This window comes from Perca flavescens, chromosome 22, assembly GCF_004354835.1.
Source record: "Perca flavescens isolate YP-PL-M2 chromosome 22, PFLA_1.0, whole genome shotgun sequence".
Classification (NCBI taxonomy): domain Eukaryota; kingdom Metazoa; phylum Chordata; class Actinopteri; order Perciformes; family Percidae; genus Perca; species Perca flavescens.
The window spans coordinates 14,023,856-14,029,959 of NC_041352.1; positions in this window are offsets into that span (position 1 = coordinate 14,023,856).

Consider the following 6,104-nt stretch of genomic DNA (forward strand, 5'->3'; position numbering starts at 1 on the left):
ATTATGGACGCAAAGAGAGTTGATTATGAGATTTCATAACATTAGGCTGTAGTACAAACAACCGCTCTTGCACACACACACAGAAACAAAACTACACACACGTGCCATAACCTTTTATATCATATCTTAGAAATCACATCCCCATATAAAGGCTGCTTTTGCAGTGTTGGTGGCAGATGATATTACAGTAGGTGCACACTTTGCCACAGGCGACATTTAGTGAAATGACCATGAAACGTAATGCGGCCTCTGACTGTAAATGCACAATAAGGCCTGGGCTTTTACTTTGCAGCGATGCGAAGAATTGGCCCAAAAGACTGATAGAAAATATTATTTAATTTAATTTCAGAACACATTATTGCTTCCTTCACCCCATAACTTTCACACATGCATTGCAATCCATTACTGTAAAAGTAGCTACAACAGCTAAAACCTCAAAGGTGACAACTAACCAGCTATTTAAGATGCTTTATTGGAACCCACAACAAGTAACCTGATCCAAGAGGATGGCCTGACTCTTTTTCTTGACCAGACAGTAAGCCAGCGATAAACTTAGGCAGATGCCCCTTATTGCCCCAAACCCCATCTTATCTATTAGCTATCAATATATAATGATTTCCCCACTCCCTGGTTTTAAATGAATAAATAGAAATATTAAATGATGAATCCCTTAGTATACCTCAGATCATTACCTGCTGGAGTGTTCTCTCCTCTCTCTCCACCTTTCATATAGGTTCAATACAGCAATGATATTTCCTCATATAAAGCGTATGTGTCAGTTGAACATTTCCCCTTAGCTGAGCATTTTTCTAAGAAATTTGATTATACAATGCATACGTGTAATTGATTTCCTTGCCATGTTCCTTCCTTCCAGTGACAAGAGGTCAATAACGCCACATTGACTAACCGCAGCCTTTGTGTGCACGTATAGGCTACCAAGTCTGAACTGTGTGGGCTGTTGTTTGAAGGTCAAAGGCTTTTAGCACTGTCCAGATGTCACTTGGGGATCTGCAGAATCCCATACCATATTTATAGCAATCACAGATGGACCTGATGAATTATTTGAAAGGGGACTTCAGCACATATAGGCTGCATGCAAATTTGATTTGAACAGAGCAAGAGGGTTAGGCTAGGAGTTGTGTGAAAATATGCATCCAAGAAGCAAAAGAGAAGAAAGTTTTTTCTTCCAACAACACAATGTTTACCAGACAAAGTTTGACATTTTTCCCCTCACAAGGATAACATTTATTTGACAGCGCTCAGGAGCAGTGAAGCAGTAAACCCCTAATTGACAGATGTTATATTCTTGATGACAACAATACCGCTGATGACAGAGTTGTTAATTACTTCGGGTACAGGGAAATGATGAAGTAATTGACTGTGTCCCCCAGTTACTGATCATTATCAAACTGGCAGCCAGTCAGTCATCCTATGAGTCATGATGTGTGAGGTAGCAGTGATGTTGGTAGAAAATAATCAGCAGAGCAGGATTGTGCACCACGGCAAATGCGTTGTGCGGAGTAATATCAAATTTGTACAATAGATGCTTCCAGCTCTATACTAACACCACCTGCATGCACGGAAGCCAGCGAGTGGGCGGAATAACTCTAGTTAGCAGCTTTATGTCTGTAATTAATAACTTTCTATATAGAAATGTGGTGATGCACTGCAGGTTACAAAGGACTACTAAATGTTTTTTATTTTTTCTAGAGGGTGTTCATAGAGATGACTTGAATGAATTTATTTATTTATTTTATTCCTGTGTACAATGTGGGCATGTGTGCCTGTGTGGGTTGCTGCCATAGCAACCAAAATTGTAGCATCATGCTGAGGGAACACTTTGGGCCATGGAGCCAGATAAATTGACGGGTTAGCATGGCTGACAGTGATTGAATCAACTGTTTGGTCAATTAACCTTTGCTGTCTGTATTTATCAGAATATATTATACACCCATGACGATAATGTGACATGATAATGGAAACTGAATGCTATGCAGGAGTTTTACAGTATATGGTACATTCTGCGTGTGAAGACAGAGAAAAGTAAAGAAGAATTCAAAGGTAAGGAGGTAACCTAACAGCCACCTCTAGCTCCTCTCTTTGGAAGCACGTTCCCATCAATCACAGTCCAAAAAAGGGTTGACTGACTACAGCGGCTGCCTAATCCCCGAGCCGTCACTGCCTGCTGTATTTCCCCTTTTCAATTTGTCATAAAATGTGTCCACTCCATCATCCAAAAAACACCATGGACACACTTGCACCCCACAGCTTCTGCTTCTGACGCTGTCAGCAAATAAAAGAGGCACACCATCATCTGTGTCCATAACGCCTTCATTAGAAAGAACTGTGTGTTCGCTTATAGATAAAGAAAATATGCTATTGTATTGGGTTCTTAAAGTAATAGGGGCTATGTTGCATTAAACAAGTTACTAAATGTGTTTTTCTGTAAAAAGGCTGAACAGATTTAAGCCAACAAGCCACATTGGCTTTAGTGTAAAATGGGTTTGAGTGTGGTGGAAGAAACAGAGAGAGAGAGAGAGAGAGAGAGAGAGAGAGAGAGAGAAAAGAAATGTGGCTATGATTTACTGTGAGCTTCTGCAGGAGAGGGGATCAAAAGTCACATTCATTTAAATTACAATAATAAGCATTCAATCAATGTGGGACACCTTTCTATTAATAGGGAGCTGCAATAATTTGAATACTTGTAGAAAAAGAGAGAGAAAAAAGACATAGGTGGGCAAGGTTCTCTCCCACTCTTTTCCTCTGCTGCCTGCTGCCAGTGCATGGTATTTTAAAGGCTTGGATATCACATCATTTTCAAAGCTGTCATTTATTATTCTGTGAAATTCAAAGTTGGGGAAGGCCCATGACTGGGCTTGATGTGAGGCCACCAACTGTGAGTTTGAAGACTTTGTAAGTACGCCATGGTTCAGTACAGTATGCACTACTGTGTGTGTGTGTGTGTGTGTGTGTGTGGGGGGGGTTTGTCTGTACTTGTTTGTGTGTTTTTGTCAATAAGAGGGAGGAAACACGCCATAGCGGCAGCCTATTTATTCTCTTTGGCTATTTTTAGCTGCTGGCCATGTCAAGGTCCACACAACCCACCCACAGTGGGCAGCAGTGGCCTTCAATATAATGGTCTGCTGCAGACTAGAGTCATTAATCTACGTTATCTCGTCATTCATCCAACCAAACACACCTGTTCACCTCTGATGCTGCCAACGACACCTTATGTGTCAAAAATAAACACAATACAATAAACATGCTTTGGTATACGTATACGTTTGTGCAAAATGCGACTACAGTTTGCCAGTTTCCAAGGGGCTTATCGATCTAAGTATGTACAATGCAACCATCCATCTACCAAATCCTTGTTCAAATCCTACCAAGGACATTTGGAATATGTAATCTCCCTCTCTATCTCCCCGTGTTTATTGTCGCTCCCTACTGCCATCAATCAAAGCTAGGCAACAATACCTTTAAAACAATCTTTAAAAAAAAAACTGTTTTCTTAATGTGCATCTGCAGTCCATGGTGCTCTGGCCCTAGCGTTCTGTCTCGTGATGCTGCGGACAAACAAACATGATTGATTACCACTCCGTCCAGCTGGTTATGTTTGCATAATACATCCAAGGGATCTCTAATTGACTGGGTGTTGTTTTGGTTTTATATTTTTATTGGGAACTCTGCTGGTCAATTGCTCTAGCAGTCATGTTGTCCAGCACAGGCAGACAGAAAGAAACACACAGAGATGCTTTACTCTGTTTTGACTGACTCTACAACTCAGCATCATTGTTTACCAAATACAGACTGCCTCATCCTTTGCAGCAAAGCTTCAGTGTAACCTCCAAATTTGAGGAGTTTGCACCATACTCATCAGCATTCATCAATGTGAATGATACTGCCTTGCAGGGTAGACAAGATGCTCAGTGCTGCACCTTAACCCAAAGTGCTTGTGGCAGCATGATAATGTGAATATAATGCGCTCGGTCTAATTGCTGCGAAAACACCCTGCTTGGCTATTTGACCTGCTACTTCTATCAAGAGTCGTACAATGAGAGAAAGCATTTATGTAATCAGAGCAGGTGTAGCACCTCTAGCGTGTTCCAGTGATCACTGTGAGTTGAACTTTGAAATGAAAGACAGGGAGGAAAGACCATGGTATGAATAGCAATGAATTCACTTGTGGTTTAGCCGGCATATTAGCTGGGCCTGCAGCTGGGTCTGCATCTGACCAAGTGTCATTTTTATGTGTCCAATACACAACACCCCGCCTGTGGTATTAAAGCTGCAGTAGGTAGAATGCAAAATACGGCAGAATTTGAAGTAGAGTGAGACCTCTTCTTGCAGCACTCATTCTCGCCTCTTTGTCGCATGGGCAATGCATGCGCAGAATAGCCAACGGGAATGCTCTCTCTCTCTGAAATGATGTGTAATTGGCCAAAGTCTCCTATGACGATGTAGCCTGAATACAGAGCCAAAAGAAGGTACAGATGTCTAGTTTTCTCTCAGACCATTTAAATTACCATATGATGAAAGATTACTTTGGAATTTTTGCCCAACGACGCGAAAAATAAAGTGTCTCCCACAGTACTTTAGACAATAGGTTTGCAATGCTTTTTACTTTGTACTTTATTGCAGCACCTATCTGAAAAAATAAACAGTGACTTTTATTTCATGGGACCTGGGAAAACATCTTCATGATTGTTATCATATTTCTCACTGTTTTGCATCTTTTACAAGTGAAGCTGGCCTGCTAATTTATGCAGATCATTTCTGTAAATCTTATGCTGATGTAGCAGAAAGGTTGCCTCATTTATTCTGCCATAAATCAGAGAGTTGCATTGATACTGTTGTCAGTTGTGTAATTGGGTTCACAGGTAGTATTATGGTGTTATGAGTCCCTCTTTGAAATAATTTGAAAGATGAATCATTTGGACAGGAAACCAAAACGTACCCGCTCATGGGAGGGATATTGTGATAGGATATATTCTTTCCTAGTCTCACAAATGAAAATGAAGAAAGAGGAGGGAGGTCTATTTAAATTTATGTGTAATGCTGACTGTGTTCGGAACTTGCTACGCTTACTGCATGAACCTAATTAAGATAATCCAAAATCCAAAACACTGATGAGCCTTATGCCACAATGTCAATCAATCAGTCAATCAATCAATCAATCAATCAGTCAATCAATCAACCAATCAAACAATCATGTGAAATTATTTGTCACGTGAAATCATGTAAAACTACAATTTCAGTGAAATGTAATCTGTCAGTGCCTTCAATTTAAGCATTAAAACAGTACTGACAATCTATGTGTATGATGTGGGGTGTTCTCATTTAGGATCCTAGTGGCCTGCGGGTAGAAGCTCCTCCTCCTGAGTCTCTCAGTGCTGGCCTAGAGTATCAGGTACCTTCTTCCCGACCTCAACAAGGTGAAAAAGCTGGTACCCTGGTGGTTTGGCCCTTTAACGATTCTACTAGCCTTTTTCTTGCCGCGCCTGCTGTATCTTTTAGACAGGGTAGGGTACCGCATGTTCAGCAAAAACAAACCACTCTCTGCAGGACCTTGCGGTCCTGTTTGGTGCTGAGTCAGTATACAGCACCCAGGTCAGACCCTCTGTGATGTACTTGAAGCTGTCCACCCTCTCCACTGAGGACCTGTTGATTTTAAGAGGGGGTGGGGGAGGGGGCGTAGTTCCTTCCCTGCTTCTTCCCAAAGTCCACTACCATCGCTTCAGTCTTGCTGACATTCATGAGTAGGCCGTTGTCCTGACACCAGCGGGTCAGGTCCTCTATTTTTTTCAGGTAGGCCATTTCATTGTTATCTGTGATCAGGCCCAACACAGCTGTGTCGTCAGCAAACCTGATGATGGCTACACAGTCATGTGTACAGGGAGTACAGCTGAGGACTCAAAACACAGCCTTGGGGTGCTCCAGTGTTAAGGATGAGGGTGAAAGAGGTTTGTCTGCCGACCCTCACCACCTGGGGTCTGTTTGTCAGGAAGTCAAGAATCCACATGCACAGTAAGGTGTTCCCAGGTCCTTGAGCTTTGTGACGAGCCTGGAGAAAACTATAGTGTTACGCTGAACTGTAGTCATTG